Here is a 24,206-nt window from a genome sequence, read left to right on the forward strand (position 1 = left end):
AGATTACTACTCTTCTTGCAAATAACTATCATTACTCTACTGCTGTAACTCATTAAATAGAGGTATTTCACTCTCATTTGTAACGAGAGCAGATGTAATTAACATGGAATGTTCGGATCCCCTAAAATTTGTATTACCTCGGTGTGTGTGTGATAAATGTGTGTATATATATTACCTCTATAAGAACACTTCTTTAAGGTATTGCTTGAATTTGTTCGATAGATTATAATGTTAACTTATTTATGCGTTTGCCTTATCTATTGAGTTGCATCATATCAGCTAGGAAGTTTTGAATAGGGCCAAACTATGCCATGGCAGACTCACAACAACCCCAATAAGGAGGATATTGGGACCTAGGCATTTTAAATATGCCACCATTGAAAATCCAATTCCAATTTCATCTCTCATGATTATTTTCTTGGCATATGAAAGCATGAGACAAGGAATCTCCCACATCTCATCTCATACAGCATAACATGTCTTCGTCTGAACTTTAGTACCAAGTATAGAAACCTCATATTTGAGCTCTACGTCGCCCATGCTATATGCTTGAATGAACTACACCAATTTTTTGGCATTCTAATCATAGGTCATAGACTTTGAAATGAAACACCAATACTTATCACTTATGTCCACGACATTGCACATTCTATACAACAAGACTTATGCATTAGCTCCTTCAAGCCCAGACCACATTTGATTAGGTCCGAGCTTTCCATAGTAACAACCTCACATTTCAAGCCAAAAAATTCCTCTACATACTAGAGAAGTAGAGGATGTGAAGTCAAGTTTGTTTCACTTTCCTTTTGGGTTCCTTTTAGGTTAATTATATGGTTATTTAATGCTCTTTCCTTACTTTGATCTAGAACCATGCATAGGGGTTAAACATTATACCTCTTGGTGTAGTCTTGCCTGATCCAAGCCTACAAAGGAGATTCATCCTTGTTCCTTTCCTTTTATCATGCTGATGAACCTAACCTTTCTATGAGATCCTGTAGTGTGTGGAGAAGTTCATCAAATACACATTTTTTGCATGTAGGCCCCTTTTCTGGCTAGTGATAGATGGACCTAAGCCACATCCTGATCCCCTCTTAGGAGCCATGCTCTTCCTGATCCCCTCTTAGGAGCCATGCTCTTGCTAGACCCATATAATCCTCTGTAAATGATTTCATTATAATGGTGTCAAGTGAAGGCCTTGAAAGGCCTCGTGAATCCAACAACCTTGTCATGGAAGTTAAGCAAGAGGCCCACATCCCTATGAACACCTATACTTGATCCAGAATTGGACACACAATGTGTGACTATTGTCATTCTAAAGGTGAGGGATTGCAAGTTGAAGAGGTTATATAACAACACTTTGACTCAGCATGAACTGCTCCCACTGTGATCAATCGTATGCTTCTAAATAGATCTTATTATGTGCCTGTGTAAGAGATGATGAAGAATGGCAGCATGAACTGCTCCGACTGTAATCAATCGTCTCCTTCTATAGACATCTTACTATGTGTCTATGTAAGAGATGATGAAGACAAGCTTCAAACATACACACACAAGTAAGGCAGACACAAAGAGGTACATAGACATATAGAGTAGTAGAGATATACAAAGAGAATAATTACTAGACATTGTTCCCTATTTTGCGAGAACAATCAACAGCTTTGAGAAGATGCATAATAGTATCCCACAAGTTAGAAGATTTCTTATGGAGACTAAAATACTGCGAAACCAACTACTGTAGTTAAAAATCAAAAGTGACAACTAACATATCCACAAGAAGTCAGAGAAATGGGGTACCAGGGTAAAGCGCCCAAGGAAAATATGTCATTCATCCCACATGGTAATTCTTCTCTATAAGTTGTATTCTTCACTTTGTACATGTAATCAATTAACTAGAGGTATTACGTTGTTATTTCTTTCCTTTGGTAGTAAAATAATAAAGGCCTTTATGGTTGCTTTAGTACAGTAACTCAAAATTTGAAATAAACATTCCTTTATAGGAACAAAGGTTTGGCTGTTCAGTATGTGCATATTTGACATACCCACCTCTCCCATTGGACTAAATTTGAGCGAACAAGGTCTAGACATCCAACACGAGTCTCAGGCTAGTTCAATGTTACAGACTATATCTACCCCAAATTTGAGGAGATTTAAAGTGAGGAACTTTGCAAGACAACCGCTCTAATGAGACAGAATCAAGATTCCTCGGTATTTTCATTGATAGATCATTGTAAAAAGCCAAGATCTTGAAACAATAATTTTTTTGGGTTACCTAGAGCCTCATATGGTAATTAAAATATAATAATAATAAAGAGAAAATCAATACTAGTATTCAGCAAGGATCCAAGAGAGTTTGAACACTTTGGTTCATCACACTCTTCCATTGGTAATTGTGAGTTGGATTCATTATAGAGTGCATCTAGGCACTAGACCTTCCACCCCATATCGTCCCCTAGACTGTCTTTTTTATGTAAATTATAGATTTCCAGCTTATGTAGAAGGAAGTGTTTGAAATGATCACTTTGCATAAGGAAATTTGTTATCTTCGATAGACACCTTCTCCCTGTAGAGGGCTGAGGTACCATTAGTTATGGAAGAAGAACAAGAAGGGAAATTGCAAGCAGAAGGACTCTCAGCATGGGTAGGTAGTTAAGAATACTCCCCTTCAGTGGTCTATGAGAATTATACATGCTTGCACCACTGCTACCGCAACCACATTACTGGGAACAAGCTATAACTTCAACTTGATGATGCTTGAAAAGGGTACTGAGAAGGTCTATTTATAGCCAAAGACGTTGCATTAGGAAGTGTTCGATTCGACCACTTTGCTTTAGAAATTTGTATCTTCAGTAGACACCTTGTCCCTGTAGAGGGCCAAGGGACCATTAGTCATGTCTTCTATGTGTAAGGAAGAAGGAGAAGATGGGAATTTGCAAGAAGGACACTCAGCAAGGGTAGGTGGTTGAGAAGACTCCAATGGTTCATTACAATTATACACACTTGCACCTCTGCGACCACAACCACATTTCTGGCAACTAGCCAAAACTTCAACTTGTGATGCCTAGAAGACATTGGTCTCTGAAGAATTAGTATTTTCATCACAAGATGAAAACTCATACCATCATTGTCACATCTTATGAATTGTATGTCACAATATGTGAAGCTTACCACACATGTTGAGCCATGAACGTCACAAGTTCTGGAATCAATGGCACATTATGTGTTGTCAACATCACAATGTGTGATGTGAACAAGAAATTGTGCCGTCATAAGGTTCTGCAGTAGGAGATGTTTTATGAAATAAAGCCTTTTTAAAAAATAACAAAGGTGGGAACATCATGATCACTCGTTAACAGAAATACACTATAAAGATTGTAATTGTCTAGCCCCATCAAAACTCAATAGCTGGAAGAAACAAGTTCAATAATCCATAAGGATTATGGTCTACAATGAAGAAAAATGATGCACGTTTAATTATGTCTCCTCCTTTTAGATTTTCAATAACCTCTAATCAGTATCTTAAAAACTGTCGTATCATTGTCTACTTTGAGAGAACATTTTCTTTTCCATTTTTCCAACAAACTTCGCAAACCTTTTCAAAATAATGGAGTATTCGATTTGAAGGTGATGATAGTCACTTTCATTTTCATAAAAAATAGGCCTACCCAAGCCTCCACATAGGTGAACCTCCTGAGACAACCTACCTAGGAGAACATCTCTCCATTCCTTAAGAGGACTTCTTTGATTCAATCTTGACTTTGGCAATATCACTCTACAACTTGTTTACACTATCTAGATCCCCAGCCAAGGACGAGCATGGCATTTTTCCCTCCACAAGCATCCATTTCAGTTCTAGTTAGTAATGTAATATTTTCCCCTACCATGAAGATTCTGTTCTTTGCCTATCAACCAACTCAGAAAATGAAGTAACACCTAGCCCTTCACATATCACCACTGGACTGCATTGATTAGGTAAGACAATTGTAAATTCATTCAGTCCTCCATCGCAGTTTATATTTACCTACATATTTGTATTCCATTGACATTTATCAAGGTTGATGGGCTGAATGAATATAAAAATTGGCAACTGTAGAAACTTAAGAATTGGCTGGAATTTTTAACTGATTCTTGACTGAATCATGGGATTCTCACCATAAACCTCATGTAGACTTTCTCTGGGAGTGTATAAAAACCAAATTGCATAGACTTGCACTTAAACTATGTCAAAAATACAAGACAATAGAACTCAAATCTTATACAATACACCACAAATTGAGCTTACAACTTCAAATTACAATGACATGACTGTGATTACAGTTAGCAGAACTCTTCTGATACACTTAAAAATAAGAGGACAGAACTCTATCCATCAACAAACCAAACTACATATGGAGAGATCATCAACTAGACAAGAATGATGTGCTTTTAAAAATTCTGCACTATTCAAATTTACAATGCAAAATTATACATCGAATGTCATTACAAAAATAAAAAGGAATGATCTCGAACATAAGAACGCACATATACTCGAGGGAATAATATAACATGTCCATGAGAAGCCAATTAAAGCTCTTGGGTGCCCGGTTATGATATTGGGTCTTAGTTATGTGCCATAGGGTAACATGCAATGGCATTACTCAAAATTCAACCAAATTCATCATATCAAAAATAAAAAGCCAAGCATCTACTGATGCACACTTGAAACATGGAAAATTTGCCAGAGATCAAATGAGCAAAAACCAAGTGGAACTCCTGGGAGAAAAGGTGGCACACAAATCACTAAACGGGTTCAATGAGTTCACAAACAGTGCCACACAAATTCAACATAATCTCCTCTTATGAAAACAACAATTTCATCTATCAAAAACAAGATTTAATTGATTGATTTTGGAGTAAGAAAAACTCAGAGAAATATCAGTCAATAATTCTAAAAAATTCTCATGGAAAAGGTCATAGAAATTAGATCAATTTGTGCATAGATAATGCCGTCAACTACATGGATCAAAGTAGATCAAGGAATTTAATGATCAAGAATCACTATGAAGGAACCTTGCTGTAACTAAGAATTTACAGCAATAAGAAATAACTAAAACCAAAAGGAAATGATAAGATCTTACTCAAATGATGAAGGTCTTGAAAGCTGGATCATCCACGGCACTGGTTGAGCTTGAGATCATCATCAATAGATCCTTTAATGGAGCTTTCTTTCACATCAATTCAACACTCACTTTGGAAGAGAGAGAAAGGAAGAGGACAAAGCCTAGGCATGCCACTCGAGAGGCTAGAGAGAGAGCAAGTGGTGTTCCACTTAGTAAGAGAGAGAGAGAGAACTCAAGAGTGAGGCAATAAATGCTTAAAGGGATATTTATAGGCTTCTAGCCACCAAGTATATAGATATTTCTAGATAGATGATTCTAGGCCCTCCATGTCATCATCTTATAACTACAAAGAGATGTTTGATCCTAGTCCACCATCCACCACATATCATTAAGATGTGTTATATATATTTAAAGAGTAATGACACTATGAGACCCCACACCCATGTGAATAGGACCCCAAAGGATCACCATTAAATTTTGACACAGATCTCTAGAAAGTTATTACATGGGTGTGAGACTTGGGTGAATGGGTTTATTGATAACTTTTCTAGAGATCTGTACCAAAGTTAATGGTGATCATTTGGGGTCCTACTCACATAGGTGTGGGAGGGTCTCATAGTATCATTACTCATATTTAAATACCATTATCCTCCTTTTTTAATAACTATAATTCACTCCAATTTACCTTGTATCAAAATACCTATACTCTTTTCATTTAATCGAACTTAAAACCAAGTTGGAGGGTATTATTTTTTAGGTAATTTGTCAAAAATTTTAGAAAAAATCAATTTTAAAACTTCCCTCCATTTTACAAGAGCATGTGGGGCTAGTCAAATCATACCACATATGCTAATTAGTCAAGTGCACAATTAGATATTCAAACCCTATCCCCCTTCTAAAAGGCTCACACATATGTACAAATCACTTGCTTTTCATATTTAACATGTGCCCAAATTTATTTTCCATTTTCATAAAATATCACAAAATGCCATAATTAAATGTCTTTTACTTAAATAAACAAACCACAAAAGGATAAGAAGGTCCTATAGGGGTTGATGCCACCCCCACATCACCCTCCACATGGGGCTGATGTGGGACCCTCTAGGACTCCACGTGGATTCCTATTGGCCATTTGGGTATCCCATGTGGGTCCTGGAGGACTGTCCTTATTTGTCATTTTATCAAAATATTTATAAAAAACTCATTTTATTGCTCAGAAAATTTTGAATTTTTTTCCAAAATCCACAAAAAATATTTTAATCATTTTTCATTAAAATAAATCCTTTTAACATTGTTTAAAAACATTTACAAGGATCATATGAAGTTGAATTAGGAATCAAAGCATTCCACTCGGCTAGACCTGAAATTCAAAGCCACCTTCTTGGTATGACCCAACAAACTCATGACTGAAACTATACAATTAGGGGCTCATGATAGAGCTAATCAATTAGTGGTCCTAAATCTCCAATTACTAGAGCATTTTAAGTTCACATTCTAGAGGACATGCACACACTTGGTACAGGGGTTCCTCTCTTAGCATATGTGCACACCTCTTACTTGTGGATCCCTAGAAGAACGACTTCCCATGCCTTGCAACTTCCCATGCCTTGCGACTATTTATGCACATGCTACGAGAAGGTTATAAAAGTTAAGGATATAGGCCAATGCCCTTTGTTGGCCCTGACCTTCGCTTATAGAGCTATCTTATCATCAAGTTCATATCACGTAATCAAATAAATCACATCACCATGGCCCATCACACAATCATGAAGCTCAAATATAGCAACCGATACTGAATATGCTGTAAACTTCAACCTTGTCGGTACCTTCAATGTATACAAATCCTCATCATGACTTACTCCATGGCTCATGGTCTTAGTGTGTCATGAGAATTGTGTGGTCTCCTGCGTACAGTTGTAGGCAGAGCAAGGGCCAGCATAAGAAAACTTTTGTACTACATGTACATATAATAACTATATTACTGGGAAGCAACCCTATAGATGGACATGTATACATGTGCGTAGAGAGAGCCCTTTGAATTGTAGTGACAAGTGCTAGACTTGCTTTTACGGGAGGGGGCGAGCTGAAATCCATATTTTAAGATCATAATACCACTGCTTATTAACCAGCTTTGACAATCCAATCATGAGCCCCTGCATTGCCTAATTTAATAAACTAAAAACAAGGTTTTAAGAAAACTCAATACTCCAAGTGAACAACCAGATGACAACACATTTGGGGCCAAATTCGCTTATGAATTCCATGTCATAGAAACACAGGTCTTTATATCATATATTGGGAATGGACAAGTTCCAGAGGTTTAATCCTCTATTATAATTTACATCAGCCTGACTTAAGCCGAATACCCTTGATTCGGGCCTTGAAAACCTATACATTTGATTCTATGAAAGAAAATATGCAGCCATACATAAATAGAAATAATACTATGGGTATATGAGCTCATATACCTGAGCTTACATGTAGGGGTACTGTGGTGTGACCTGTTCTTCTTCGAGATCAGACTTCAAGTGGACTTAGAAAACTATAATATTTCTCTCAATATCAGATATGGCTCAGGAAACAATCATTGAAGGGATTGGTTCTAGCGATACAATCACTCTCTCTCTCTCTCTGCACTATCATGTTGATCTAATCCTTTCAATCCAAAGGAATTGAACCCCCTCTTCATCAAGGAAGGAGGTTTATATAGATTGGTGAACTCTTAACCATGAAATATTCAGTCCTCATCCATCTATTGGTCTTCATCCTAAAAATCACGAAGTGATAAGCACAAAAAGTGTGATCCTTGCATATCTTTTGATCATACGTCTTCATCTTCTTATTCCAATCTTCAATGTGATAACTATGTATTTCAAATGCTCATACAGGTGTTTGCTAATGATAATCACACATCTCATTCAATTCTCATCCTCAATTTGAATTCACAGATCCCTGATCCAGCAAGGACACCACGTGAGAAAAATCAAGGATTCTGCTATCCTTTATTGAGCGTAAGTTAAGCTTTTGCAGCTCAGTCTCGACATGTCTTCATATTTATTCAACTGCTTTCATATGGTAGATCCATTGATCATGAAATTTGGAGGGACAAAAGAGGACTCAAATACAGGCACAACGATCCAAGTTTCATCACGGTTTAAAGAGATATCGTCCGTCAAAGTTAACCTATTTATGTTAGAAATTACGTCAGCAGAACCAATATAATACCAGTAGATTGTGAAGGTAACTGCTTCTTAATGAAAAATCCTTTTGAATGTAAAATTTGGTGAGCTGAAAGATGACTCATATACGAATACAATGGTTCAAATCTCACCTTAAATAGATCACGAATGAGAGAGATCTCGACCGTCAAAATTAACATATTTTTCTGAAAATTACATCAGCAATACAGTAAGTAGATTGAGGGTACAACCGCTTTCAGATGACAAATCCTTTGAGTATGAAATTTGGAGAGGTGAGAGGACTCATATACGAACACAATGGTCCAAGTCTCATCTCAAATGGATCTAATATGCGAGAGATATGATCCGTCTAAGTTACTATGTTTCTGCTAGAAACTAAGTCAACATAACCAGTTGATTGTGGACGCAATCGCTTTCATTGTACAAGTCAATCAATGTTGTACCTTTTCAGGGTGATACGACATTGAGTTGTGCATCCAATGGTCCTGATCCCATGATAAAATTCCTCATATTGAGAGAGAAATATCAATTTTGGTGATCAGGTATCATCCTGGCTATAACGCATGGGGATAGAACTTTTAAGGCTTCAACTGCCCGGACATGCGGATGATCAGTTAAACCACCTCCGATTGATATGAAACTTTAGGAAGAAGGTTATAATGCCTCAAACATGAGTCCCTGAGAGTCTCAGCTTAATCCCGAAAACATCAAGTTTCAGGGTATTAGTTAAGGCATATCTTAACTGTCGATGGATATGGACATAGGTTAAGCCAAGTCCAAATATTGCTCAAGTTATATCGCTCCTAGACTTTACCTCAATATATTAACATATGGCGAGGTTTTTTTTGTGATCCGTCTATTAAAATACCATATTCTAAATTGACAGGTTAACAGAGCCATATCACATCTCACCCAAAACTCCTCCTATATCCAGTGGAGAGGCATACATGTGTCATGAGAGCATATGTATCCTAGAGTTTTGTCTTAAATTGAAACGTCTCCATGATCTCTTGTCATAGACAGTAAGTTACGATGCACATGCATAACTAACAAAGGATTAAAAAAAATATGTATACCAAACCGCATCAAGTTCCTCCACATATCACATGGATAGGCATATCGAGCCTTAAGAGTATATGTATCATAGAACTTGTCTCACAATGAGATGACTTTCATATTTTCTATCATCGACCGTAAGTTAAACTTGAACATGCTTAACTAACGAGATATCATATCTGTTATCGGTCATGAGTCAAAACAACCTTGACTAATGAGTCAAGGTTCCGAAGGCATATTGGGGCCTTCATATCAAGAATCTTGAGCATATCACATCTTCATGGGTATATCTAAGCAGGTTTTATCAAAAACCATGCTTGTATCTTATCGATTGTCTAATAAGACAGTTATCCAGCTTAGGTTATCGACTTCGCTATTTATTTGACATCTTCAATCTATCAAACGTTTGTTAGAAGGCACTTAGTCTTATATGAGGACTAATAAACATACTTATCATCCAAGATATATCTTCAAAGGCTAAGTGTGTCGTACTCATAAATCTTCTATCTAGCGTTTGTTAACACAGTTTATCCAGCGTTCATTATAAAAGTCACGCTTTTATTAATACTTCCATCAAGCGTTGGTTAGAATAGACTTGGCCTCATATGTGACTTAAAACATACCTAACAATGGGTCATGGGTCTTTATTGAGTTGAATAAGAAAACAATAGTGGATCTTAGTTCTTAAGTCAAGTAGAGTACTTTTATTGTCGTTAATTTTGACACATGGGTACCAAATGTTTTATTTTTTAGTATTATAAATATTTATGTGATCTTTACAATTTTTTTAGAATTTTAAAAATTTATTTTTGATATAACTTAATTAAAAAGAGTATTTTCAAAATTTTCAAAACAAAGAAGGACCTGTGTGGGGACTAAGGATTCAGCCCGTACATGTGTTTGCTACCCATGAATGGAACGTGTGGCCTTGTGGGGGCCAACATAATGTCCATGGGTGGCACACCCCACATGTTTATTTTGTACACCACTTTTAGTTAAAAGTCTAGTTAGCTAGGGAATCTTTTAAATTCCAATAGATTTGTTCCTTATTCAAGTGGGAATTTTATTTTGAATGAAATAAAAGATCGTCTTTGACTTCCTATAGATTTTGAAAGATCTTGATAATACTAAAAGTCCTTATAATTCAAATTTAAATAGAAGTTGGACTTGCATCAAATTATAAACAAATGTGGTTCCTAGTTTCCACCTAAATCATGATGGTTGATTTGTGGGATGGATGGCTCATATTTAATCTTTCTCACCTCACAGATTTCCCAATATCATAATGGCCCAACTGGGTAAATTAAACAAGGCATACTTGGAAGAAATCTTATTCCAATTGGGAGAAATATTTCTTTCTATTGAAACCCTATTTCAACCCTCTCTCAAATTATGACATACCACTCTCTCTCATGCTAAGGAAAATCTCTCTCTCTTTCCTCCACGCCCCAATATTTCTCTCTCTCTCTCAAATTTTAAATCACACCTCTCCCTTTTACTCCATAAGGTCATGCCACCCAAAAGAAAGACAACATGGTGGCACTTCTTAAAACCCTAGGTTAGAACTTTATTGTTTAGACAACATGGTGGCACTTCTTAAAACCCTAGGTTAGAACTTTATTGTTTTGAAGAAAATAAGAGTCACAACCAGCTAAGAGAGAAATAAATCACTAAGCCTAGCCTTAATTGTATCTTAAAGAGTTAATACACACCCTCAATATATTTCTATGCTCTCTAAAGTGTTAGATTGAAAGGAATTGCTTAAAAAACTTCTCTATCTAAGAAATTCCAGCAAGGTTAATGATCAAAAGTATGCCATCGATCAGGGAATCAGATATGGGGAATATCAACCCCTGTGGGAGTAACTCTAGGCTTCATCTAGTAAGTCTTCCCAGTTGATTTAGTTTTTTTTCAGTAATATTTATATTTTCTATTGAATTTCTAGGAATATATTTTGTACTCAACTATAGTGGAAGATGGGTTATTGCTTCTGAATTGTGTTTCATTTGCTTTAGCAGTAAAAATAAAGTATCCTAGGTTGTATTTAGGGTTTAAATATGGGATTGTCTACAAAGAGACCATTTATCTTTTATAAAAGTGTGAATAGACAAAGCTCCAAAAGAAAAATTCTTGGAGTTCGTGACTCACCCCAAGCCATCCGATTTGACATCTAATGAGTGAAAATGATTGTGACCTCTATGTACAAAAGATAAATGGCCTCTTTGTAGACAATCCCTTTAAGAGGCCATTCCTCTATTAAACTCACACTATCGAAAATTATATATAAAAAAAATATTTTCAATAAAATAAAATAACCAAAATACCCCTGACAGTTTCAAGGGATATTTTGGGCCTTATATTTTATAGAAAAATTATTTGTAATATTTTTTATTGGTGCGCCCTAATGAGAAGATGGCACGTGCCAAATTTCATATTCAGAAAATTTGTATTAAAAAAACTAAAAATAAAATACTTTGAGACGTTGGATCTAAGATCAAACGGTGTGTGGCTCTCTTGATAAAAAATGGACAGCTGGATGATAGGGGTAGGATATAAGTTCTATGTTGTAGGGAGAAGATAGAAAGTTTTCCCTAATTATTTATAGCAATGTATAGTGGCCTATGTATGTGGCATTTACGTGTATTAATTTTTTTTTCTTTTCTACATTTATTATCATGAGCTCCACATAGTCACTCATTTTATTAGTATTAGAGCCCCATATTTTACTACCATAGTCTAGGTGTTTTTATTTTCTTTGTCTATAAATATCACGTCAGAGTTCATTGGCCTAATTTATTAAGTCTAAAAGATTGGATGGGAAAAACTGGGAAAAACTATGCTAGTTGAAAGAGAAAGATAGGCTAGGTCAAACAACATAGCCATATGCTTATTGATGATCCCCCCTGCCGTCAAGAGGTCATCTTTATGAAAGGCAGTCCTTAAAGGATGCAGAAGCGCAAAAACACCCTAGCAGTATATGTTCTACTTAATTTGGAAGGCCCTAAGGCAGCGCCTGACAGCAATCCTTGGGTACCATACCGCTTAGAGGGTCATCTCGGAAGACGAACTGAGTGAATGTTGGGGGTGGCTACGTTGGCACTGTTACTGCCCATGCTGAATTGAAAAGCTCGATGCGTTTACATTCTATTTACTTTTACTTGGGCGTTGGGACTACTGCCATTCACACTACTACTGGCAATTGTTGTATCAGTTTCAAAACTAGAAAATGGGCGTTCACGTTTTCCCGGCAGCTATTTTTCCTTTTAACCCCATTTCCTTTTTCTTTTCTAACCTCTCTTTCTCTTCATTTGCTCTTTCAAAAGCCTCAAAGAAATCCATATAATAATTTTTTATCCTTTCCTTCTCTTCTTTACTTCCCCCTCGCAAGAAAAAGGGGGAGTCTAAAAGATTCGGGTTCCGGAGTTCAGTAGCCTTTTAGAGATGGAAAAATGGATGGGAGTTTGAGAGCCGACAGATTGGCCATAAACTCCGAGAAAAAAGGTAAGCGGAAAACCCACTCATCACTGGAAAAAAATTTCCAAAACCCCTATTTTTTGCATTGATTTTTCATTTTTTTCGTCGGATGTAGAGTTTTTCGGCTCGTCGCACCATTTTTGGGCAAAAGCCCCGATTTTCCAGTAACGTTTGGGCCCATTTTGAGCCTCTGTCTTTGCCGATCGATGTTTTTCCATTGAGCATGCATTTGGGCGTGGTGACATCCGCATTAAGACCCCCAACACCAGTTTATTCTTGCTCTCCTCCCTCCTCCTTTTTGGCATGAATATGGCCTTGGTTTCAGTGAGGCATGCCGAGGAGTTGGGTCATATGTTCTGCTTGGCGACCCACATTTTGTTCAAAAACCCCCATTTTGGGGCATTTTCTTTTAGCAAAATTTTATTTCCTCTTTTTTCTTTTTTCTTTATTATAGAGAAGACACTCGGAGTACAAATTGTAAAGGAATTTTGAATTACCAAACTTTGGAAAACCAAACTCAATATTGAATTCTCCTTTGATCTCAAAGTATTGTATTTTACGTAGTGCAACTAGTGAATTTTCTTTTTCATAATTTTTAACGTCTTTAACACTAAGAGTTACCTCTTCACGTTCTTCTTCCTCTTTCTCCGATTGCAATCTATGAAATAAGTGTCGTAGACCTTGTTCTCTTATTTTGCTAACACGCTCTACTAGATCTTTTTTGAGTTTTTCAAATATTTGATCTAAAAACTTTTTTACTTAATCACCAATTCTCTTCTACATCTTTAAGCCTGTAATGAGGTGGGCCCCTTTCAAGCTCTTTTCCTCCTCGTCTAGAAACCTCCTCAAGGCTCAGACTTCTTCTTATCCCTTTGAACCCTTGCCCTTAGGCCTGTCCTAGGAGATAGGGACTGCACCTGGGCCGGTTGAAACTGGCCTGGTGTAGCCAAGAGTTCTCGTGTGGGAGTGGTCATGCTAGCGTGCCTAGCCTTAGTGGCTGAAGTCATTCTCCTTTTGCATGTACTTTTTGTTATTGGCATAGACCTGGTACCTGTTCCAAGCCATAGTTTATGCTTACATTGCTTAGTTCTGTGCATTTATTGAAATACTAATCGGCTTGCACTAGGTTCTTCCTAGGGCAAACTTATAATGAGGTGGGACCCTTGTAGGTCCTTGCCTCGCCGTTCTAAAGTCTTTTTGGGACTCACCCCTATATCTTAGGGCTTTTGGGTTGAGGCACATACCGTTTTCAGGTTCTAAAGTCTTTTTGGGACTCACCCCTATATCTTCGGACTTTTGGGTTGAGGCACAACAGAGTGGGATCGTTTTCAGGTCGTACTCTGCTATCCTGAATTCTCTTTGGGATGGAAACATGTGATAAGAGAGTTTCAAACTTTGGTTCGAGTTTCCCTTGCCCCTAGGCTTTACTTGGGGCAAGGTTGATTAGAATGAGGGGATTTCTTAGGATGTCTTTGCTTGTGCGTATTTTTGAGACACCTACTCCCTGGGCGAATAAAAGAGGAGGCGGTTGCAGCTATGGCCTTTAGGCGTCAGATATGCCTTAAGCACTATGGAAGCACCTGCGGAATATTCCCAAATTTTCGAAGAGCCCCCATAAGGCATCACCTCAGCCCCAAAAGACACAAGAGTAGCCATTGATACACTAGATACATTCCTCAAGTTTTGTCCCAAACAGGCAAAGCTACCAAGAGATAGGAGGAAAGTAAGATCAGGGAGTACTGTGCTATGTGTACAGTGTACACCATGATAAAACTCCATGGAGCTGATCTCAAGTGGCCTCCAGACCACCACAGACAGCTTTAGAAGTTCGAAAAACCTCTAACCCCCAAGTGTCACTCCTAGGTCATATTTTTTAAAAATGTGTAGGTTATTTACTATTCAAGAGGCAGCCTTTGAACCGGCTACCAGAAATAGTAAAAACTTGCTACCTTCCTCCAAACACAGGGCAAACTTGTTGCGCTTGTATCTCGGGATCCGTAAGTCGAATCGAGCTCAAATTTGGGTATGTCGTGCTCCTTGAAATGATTGTGTTTTGATCGTGATTCAACAACCTCAGATTCGAGGTAAGAAACATCACGATTGGGATCCGAAAAAAGGTTTGTTGCTGATAAAAAGAATGCAATAAACTCGCTATTTTTTACAATATCGTGCGGATAATAAAAATCAAGTTTACACGAACTGGAAAAGCCAAAAACATCGAGAACATCGCTAAGTCTTCGCAGTTTGATGCAAATGTTATATCAAAATGATCGCCTCAGCAAGATCTATATTTTCAAATTGTTAGATCATCCAAAATGGTGCCGTAAGAGCCAAAACAAGCTCCCAAGCCATGTGTATGGGAAGATGCCCCTTTTTGGTGATCTATTTGTCATTTTCTTGATTTGTTGGTGTCTGTTTTTTGTTATTTTTATTTTATTCCAACTTTTTATCATAATTTTTACTTTTCCACAATCCACGACTAAGTTGGTGTCCAAACCTCTTCAACCACTGTCGACGAATTCCGCTCGGACCCCTATATCAGCCCACTCGGGCCACGAGATCTCTAGACTCAGACTCACTCTTGGTTTCTTGGTATTTATCCCTTGATCCCATCAGTTAGGCTCATTAAGTTCTCCTTTAATGTATTGTTATATTTTGTCATTTCCCCCAGATATGCTTAATTTTATTGGCTTTTAACAAAATGATCAAAACTACTCTTGTTTGAGACGCGTCAAAAGGAGGGGGATTGGGTGTACGAGGATCCTCACGCGCCCAATTCACGGCTTCACAACTCCATGATGCATGTTGATTGTTTGAACCAATGAGACAAATATATAGGATCAATAGATGGGCCTTCGTATTCGAGCGGTAAGTTCGAAATTAGGCACTTTTCCTGAAAATATGTTTGATTATGAGGATGGAATGTACTCTCCTAAAATGCATGTGGATGGCTCATAAGGAGTTGGACACAAGATTTAAACCTTTCAGCTCAAGGTGGCATGGGGCTTTGAATGTCCCAAAGTGTTGAGCCTAAGCGAGCATGAATGCGCCGCTTGGCTCGAGAGTGGGTAAGTGATCATCCAACTCGTTTACGGGAGTCTTTCTCTATTAGGACCTCCGGGGGTAACGATGGGACTGGGCTGCCCCTCGAATCTTGAGTCCTAGTTGAGGAGGTCAGCTGGGTTAGTAGCACCTAAATGCGAGTCAGTGGATTGGTTCATGAGATGAGACCTCTGTCCCTATTCATGAGGGGCAAGAGGTCAACCTCCTAAAACCAATCCAGTCGGCCATCCATGTCTGCATGAGTATAAAAATGAGTGAACCCGGCCAATAGCGATAATAATTAGCACGGGAGCATTCTCTCTCTCACCTCGATTCCTAAGGCAAATAGGGGTGATCTCATTTCTACGTGCCTTACTCTGATGGTCTAATGTGAAGGGACTCGATCAAACTCCTGTTTAAATAAGTAAAATACATGATTTCGTTATGGGAAAAGTTTATATAAGACTGTAACCTTAAAATGTAGAATCACATATGCACCTCAAACATTTATTGGAAATGTTGGTTTAAAGTTGAAAAAACCCTCTAATCGATCATCTCGACATCGGGATGTATGAATATGAAAAAAAATGTTTTTGAGTCTCGGAAATAGTGCATCTTGCAACACATTATCTAGACCGTCCATTTTCAAGATTTTCATATATTTATAGATCTACTTGATTTTAACCATTTTTGGATTCTAAAATTTTCTAATTAGTTATGAAAATAGATTTTAAGATAATGCTAAGAATTTTTTACAACAAAATTACATATCATGATAAAATTTTAAGGTGCGCCTTAATTGGATTGTTTAAGGTTGCAACCATATAGAAATCGCACCCTTTGGTTATTAATGTATAATCATAACACAATGTTATAATATTGCATCAAGCATCATTAAAAAAAATAGTAAAAAACTCTTCCAAATTATAAATTTTAAAAATAAAATGGCTCATAAATTTTGATGCTATTATTAAAAAAATTTATTCGAAAAACATTTTTCCCAAAAAGAATCTAAAATAATAACATAAATTTGATTAAAAATAAAAAAAAAGGAATCACACACCTATGCATAAACAACCTAATGAATCAAATCCCTGATTTTTATTGAAAAAAATGTTAATTTTTTAAAACAATTTCTCAAAATCCCAAAAACTGGTCCGCGTTGTGGCCCAAAATCCAAGCTTTGTTGGATTTCTATACATTGTATTGGATCTATGATATGAAAGACAGTTTCACCACGATCATTTTGAATCAAATTTCAACAAATTTGATTGAAATTTAAGGGCGAACAAATGGACATGGCGGAACCCTAATTGTGGTACATTCATGTGAAAAAAAATTTAGAAAAAAAATTCGACATGAAAATTGAATTTATCTTATTTATATGAGAGTTAAGGCTCTGAAGATCACAAACCCCACTAACATTTAATGAAAATCAAGCCAATTTCGCCCCATTTTCTTCGATTTTTATTGACTGCATAAATTTTAGGAACTATTTGATTTCTTGGCCTTGGAGGAAAATTTGATGGGGATATCATAAAATATTAAGAAAAAAAAAAAACATAGTTTGAAAATGATTGAGAGAGAAAGATAAAAATGGGAAAAAAAAGGAATTTTGTTGTTAAGCTTATGGATAGCTAGAGAGATGGGCAATTGCTCTGAGATTTTTATCTGTGTACTATAATAGATGAGTGAGCCCCTTTTATAAGCATTAAAGCTTATCCCCTTGCCACATATGATAGGTTTTTCATCCAATGGTTCAAATTTCTCTCTGTCCATATCAATAGCTAAGACTTACTTCTTTTTTTTTATCATTCTCTCTCTCTTACCCCAAAGAAAAATGTTTGGTTTAATGTGACAGTTTAGAATATCATTGATGGGTAGTTAAAAAAAAACAAAAGAGAATGAAATTTACCATAAAAGATAGCCAAATGATTTGAATGCAATGAGATCATTATAGCAAGTATATAATATAATTAAGTTGAATTAAATGTATTTCAAAATAGAAGGTAAGAGGGGGACCATGAACACTATGGTGGTCATGAGGCCATAGTGGCCATACTCCAACACTCCCCCTTGGCGAAAAAGACAAATACACCGTATACCACAAGGTTTTGCCTATTTAAAGTTTTACCCAATGTGACATACTTCGTTTCAAGGTTTTGTCCACCTACAAGATTTAATCATTTGTAGCATTCAAAAGCTACTTCTTGGGGAGAAAACTATATTTCTTTAAGTCCCATCATGGTCATATGCTTGGAGAGCATTTCAACATCAATCTCTTTGTTAAAGGGTCTACTATCACATCATTGAAAGACAAATAACTTACTGCAATTTCTTTATTTGCCGCTTTGTCTAGGACATAGTGATAATCAACCTCAATATGTCTGCCCTAGAGTTCATTACTCCATTTTTAATAACGAAATTGCAGCATGGTTATCACAAAATATCTAAACTAACTCGTCCGTTATTTTAAGCTTCAAATCCCTAATGAAGCGGCTTATGTAGATGGCAAAAGTATAATCTATACTATAACAGATGTATTCCGCTTCCATTGTGCACCGGACAGCACATTCATGTTTCTTACTAAACCAAGAAACATAACCTTCTCCAAAGAGGAAAAGATTTCCAAAAGTGGATTTTCTATCATCAAGATCTCCTGCGAAGTTTCCATAAATGTATCTGAGTATCCTTTATAATATATAATGCTTGGTTTTTTTATAATTTAATTGCTTGCCAATGAGTCATACTTGGGTTACTTTGAAATCTACTAACATATCCTATTGTAAAACTAAGATCAGGTCTTGTACAAAGCATAACAAGTATAATAGACCCAATGGCTTTGGAATACGTTCTATATCAACCTTATCAACATCATTAATTCGACATTCTTTCTTGGATAGCTTCATGCGTTTGCGAATACGAATTTTCATTGGTTTGCAATTTTCTATCTTAAATCTCTTAAGGACATTCTATAGATATTTTGCTTGAGATAAGTAGATAAGCCTAGAATTTATATCCCTTATAATTTTTATTCTCAAAACATGTGACGCTTCTCTCATATCATTCATTTCAAAATGTAAATTAAGCCAAGATTTAGTTTTTATTTATTATTTCCAAATCATTTCCAGCTAATAGAATATCATCCACATATAGAGATAAATCACAAATTTACTCCCACTGTTCCAAACATATACACAATGATCCAAACTATTAGTTATATAGCTAATTTGGGTAATTGTCTTGTGAAATGTTATTACCTAGATGATTGTTTTAAACCATATAATGATTTCTTCAATTTATATACTTTTTCTTCTTGACCTGTAACTATATACCCCTCTGGCTTATTCATATAAATATATTCTTTTAATTCTCCAATTAAGAATATTATTTTAACTTCTAATTGAAATAATTACAAGTCATAATATGCTACTAATGCTAATATTATTCTTATAGATGCAAATTATGTTATTGGAGTATGTCTCCACATGATATGTTCCTCCTTTTTGACTAAATCTTTTGGCTATTAATCTAGTCTTATATTTATTAATGGTTCCATTAGCTTTAAACTTCTTCTTATGAATGTATTTACATCCTACAACCTTCCTATCTTCAGGAAGGTCTACAAGTTCCCATACTTGATTTCTTTCAATAGAGTTAATTTCATCATCCATAGCATTGACCCATTCAGATGATTACGGTGAATTGATGGTTTCACTATAAGTACGTAGTTCATCTATCTCATCCTCATTTAAGAATGCATAATATTCATCTAAATGGAAAGGAGGAGATCTAAACTTTCAATTTCTATCTAGATTAGGGGACTCAATGAGGTCAAAATCACTAGTTGTTGGTATAAAATCCATGTGATTGACTTGATCTTTATTATGCTCTTCTTCAAAAAAGTCAATTTTTTTATTTTTATTTTTTTCGTTATATAAATTTTTAGAAAATGGGCATCCCTACTCTCAGTTAAGTTTCTATTGCCATGATTATAGAACTTGTATCCCTTAGAATTATCACAATATGCTATAAATGAACATTTAATTGTTCTACTATGGAGTTCGTCTCTTTGATGATGTCGGATGCGCACATGTGCAAATGATCCCCATATTTTTAATATACTTAGGTCTGGTTTTCTTCCTGTTCTAAATTCATCAGGGGTCAGTTTTATAAACTTGGTTGGCACTCTATTTAAAATGAACATAATTGTATTAATGGCTTCTCCCCAAAAAATTAGCTAGGTTGGCATGAGCCATTATAGATCTAACCATTTCCATTAAAGTCCTATTGCGACTTTCTGCTATTCCATTTTGTTGTGCGATGTATGTTGAGGTCGTTTGATGTATTATGCCATGATCTTTACAAAATTGGTTAAATAATCCTGAGGTGCATTCTTCCCCTCTATCGGTCCTTAGAATTTTTATGTCTTCATAATTGATTTTCCATTTATGTCTTATATTCTTTAAATGTTTCTAAAGCATCAGATGTTTTACTAATTAGGTATACATATCCATACCTAGAGTAATCATTTATGAAGGTTATAAAATACTTTATACCTTTATGTGTCTTAACATTCATTGATCCACATATATCCGAGTGGATGATGTTAAGCAATTCTTGTGATTTTTGTCCTTTTAGGAATGACTTCCTAGACAATTTTCCTGATAGGCATGGTTCACAAGTTTGGAACTCAATTTCATTGAGATATGGTATTAATTCTCTTTTTACTAATTTTTGCATTGTATTTTTATTAATGTATCCTAATCTCAAGTGCCATATATATATGTATCATTTTCAACCACAGTCATTGCCACATTGATATAAGAAGAAGTAACATCATTCATTCCATTAATAACATTTAGATGATACAAATTCTCAATTATCTCCCCCAAATATAAACTCGACCATGTTTCTCAATAGGCACCTTCCCAGACCTAAAAAAGACCTCATAGCCCTTTTCATATAACCTAATGACTTAAATAAGGTTGTGCCTCATATTAGGCGCGTACATTCCCAGACAACTCCAGCATGTATGTGCCAACAAAACCTAGCACATCACAGAAGGTGTCATTTTCCATGTATATCCATTGGTCATCGGTTTTGACTTCCTTCAAATCAACAAAACCACTTTTAGTTTTTGAAACATGTCTGGTCGATGCAGAGTCTACCACCATCCTCTTATATCATGATCAGCCGCCATAGAATCAGAGACCACACAAACTAACTCGAATTTCTTGTTATTCTTGTTGTTGCTCCTTTGTCCATTGTTCCTACGGTAGCCATTATTGAAAATATTTTTATTTGGACATTTATGTTTAACATGCTCTATCTCTCAGCAGTTGTAACATTTTGGTGGGTTGTTGTAAGCCTTTCTGCTTTGTGGTTTGAAAACCTTACCCGTGCATTTAAATCGATTGTTATCATTTCGATTTTTGTAGAGTCTAATGTTTGAAATATGGCCTATCAAGGTCTAAATTCTAGTAGTCTCTCATTCAGTGGAGAGATTGAGAGATTGAAATTTTGACGTCATGCGAAATGGAGTACAGATTCTTTTACCCCGAGTACGCATGAAGCATCGAGAGTTCACGTATTGATAAAGAAATTTCTCAAGGAGGGTGAGGGTCACCTCCTAGTCAGGATTTATAGGTTAGCCTCATGTTTAGCTACAATCGGCTAGGGCTTGAAGAATCCAAACGAGAAAACTAGAACCCGAGTACTTATTGAGTATTCGTCCTATATAGAATAGTTAATACTTATGGGACATAAGTCCATATCCTGACACGAGACCATTACATGGCATGTGCATTTTCATTTCATACAGGAAGCCACTCTTCCAAATATATTATCCGAGTTTGGATGAGCCAGTGCACGTGTGTTTTGAGAGGACCCTTGTAATTGTGTTAGATCATGTCCTACAGGGGTACACTTATAATCCATTGAGAGTCGGATGATTGGAAGTTCTGGCTTAGCGGCTTTAATATAGTCAATTATGTGCCTCTGCTTTAGACTATAGAACATAGGTCTATTGGGTCGATCTGAGACTCGACAGAACATCATTTGGGACTAACCAATGGAGTACTCTGGTACTTATAGTTATTAGCCTGAGATCTCACTATACCTTTTGTCCGATTTTATAATGATGAGAAAAACCTAATAATTGCTCAAAAATACTTTCGATATTCGTTGTGAATTTTAGAGAATTTTTCAGAATTTTATTTGCTAAAAAAATGAAGTTTTTCAAATTGATTGACTCAAATTCCACTTTAGTCCTGATCTGGTAGTGTCATGTGGCATCCGAGTGGCCATAACGTTGCCATGCGGCACCCCACGCCTCACTCTAGGATCACCACCCAGCTGGGCACTGATCCCTAGGCGGGGGACCAATTGGCAATTGGTTGCTTGTTTTATAAGGGGTTGTGTTATGGTGTCTTATTATATATTATTATATTTTATTATGTAATGTTATAACTTAAGGCCCCATTTTTATTACGTCTTAATTAACTTACACATCGGTCATGCATGACATGTGTGAAGTTTAATTAATTTTTTTATTTGATATTAAAGAGAAAATGCATTTTCAAATTTGAGTTGAAAAATATCTTTACACACATGTGTGAAGGGGATATTATCTTTATATTGATTGGCTTGAAATTTTAGATCTACAAAGTGATTGGCTTTGATAAAGTAGAATATCTCCACATGTGTAAGCTTTGCCAATTACTTCTTTGCCCTTTAGCCTTTGTGGTTATCTGCTCTAATACATCATTAAAAAAAACTAAAAGTATTTTTATAAGGTCATATTAGATACAATTGGAACAAAAGCATAAGCCAATGACAAAATGGTAGAGTGGCATAACTTGGGGGTAGGGTAAGTGATAATGGTGCGAAATCCCATCCCTTCATCCTAGTAGTTGGATGGGGATGGGTGGTTAGGTACATTAGCCTCTCATGTACCTTTGGATTAGTGCGTCAAGGGTGTTGATTGAGTCCAATGTTACACCCATGTTATAAAAGCACGTCATGAGATCTCAAACCCTAACTATCTCAACTCTTGAATCATTTTGAAAAATTGTTGCCTCCTTCCCTTCTTCTAAGGCTTTGTGAGAGAAAATTAAAGAGAGGGAGCTTTTAGAGTTCCATTAATGGTGATCGTGATGATGGTCCTCATTTCTTATGCTTAAGTCAATAGTGTGCATTTATCAAGGTAAACTCCATTGAATTTCTTTTTCTCATAAGATAATATTCTTGACATCTATAGTTGTTGGAGTCCTAAATTTATAAAAGTTTCGTTGATCTTAGAATCCCCATTTGATCATCTTTTTCATCATGCTTATTCATAATGTGGTCTTTCATGAGTTATAACCTATATACATGAGAATCCATGATCATGCATAATAACCATTGATTACTTTGCTTCAAATCCATCAAATAATTTAGTCTCAAATTATTTAGCCATATTTCATACCCCTTTTGAGTTATTTACAATGGTTTTACAATGCTAGAAATTGTTGTAATTGTTATTTAAAGGATTGTAACTTATTCATTTAGCTTGGTTTTTAGCAAGTGGATTGTTGAAGTTGTCCATTTTGCCTTGTTTTTCGGCTTGAAAATTTGCTCCAGTCTTTGTATCCACTATCATCTAAGGTGGTTACTTTTAGAGGAATTTTGAACAAAGTGCAATTATGTCTTTCTCTTTTTATTTCTTATTTATTCCTCTATACTCAGGTGCATGGGTAAGTTCAACATGGTAATTCTTTGGGATGAGTGATTAAAAGCAATGACTACATGCTCCCATAACTGTGGGAGACTATTCAATACAGTTGACACTAGCATACCATCGAAAATGAGGTTTCCTGTCGCAGCAAGGTATTTAGTAAGAACAAGCATTTTGTTAACATTCTCTACCATAGACTAATTTTCCTTCAACCTACATGAATTGTATTTCTCCAACAAAAGTTGAATATGGGTTTCAGATGTAGATCCATATTTGCAATCAAAGCTTCCATCAATTTGGATGTTTCATAATTTTTAAAAACTCGTATCAAATCATCCTCCACAAAGTAAACAATGTAATTTTTGCTAATTTGCCATCCCCCTCCCATTTAGCACGTACTTTTCTACTATAAGCAAAGGGGTTTATACCCAATTCAAGTTTAGTTCAAGTCAAAATATAGTCAATCTTGTCCTAAAACAATATTTAATTCATTTTTCTTTTCCATATATTGAAGTTTGACCCATTAAGTTTTGCAATTTTAGATAGTTCACTCATCACCAATCTAGCGGCCGTGCTATCAAAGAAATATAAGTATATCAACAAATTCAAGGTTTAGATCAA

General features: G+C 36.0%; 1 long non-coding RNA gene across 8 annotated transcripts in view; it reads right to left on the reverse strand.

Annotated features, from left to right (window-relative positions):
* LOC110008566 (uncharacterized) overlaps nucleotides 1–24,206 on the reverse strand; it is a 35,523-nt gene that overhangs the window by 9,070 nt on the left and 2,247 nt on the right. For 3 of the 8 annotated variants that reach the window (XR_016041799.1, XR_002283534.2, XR_002283533.2), the window contains exon 3: nucleotides 5,115–5,278. The exons of 2 other annotated variants lie outside the window; for them this stretch is intronic. This is a non-coding gene — a long non-coding RNA (uncharacterized LOC110008566). Of the gene's footprint in view, nucleotides 1–4,181; nucleotides 4,750–5,114; nucleotides 5,279–20,602; nucleotides 21,142–24,206 lie in introns of those variants that run through there. 3 more of the 8 variants (XR_002283535.2, XR_002283536.2, XR_016041800.1) reach the window with 3 other exon arrangements.

The sequence above is a fragment of the Amborella trichopoda genome, chromosome 9 (genome assembly GCF_054954075.1).
Source record: "Amborella trichopoda isolate Santa Cruz 75 chromosome 9, AtrichopodaSantaCruz75HAP2 v2.0, whole genome shotgun sequence".
Classification (NCBI taxonomy): domain Eukaryota; kingdom Viridiplantae; phylum Streptophyta; class Magnoliopsida; order Amborellales; family Amborellaceae; genus Amborella; species Amborella trichopoda.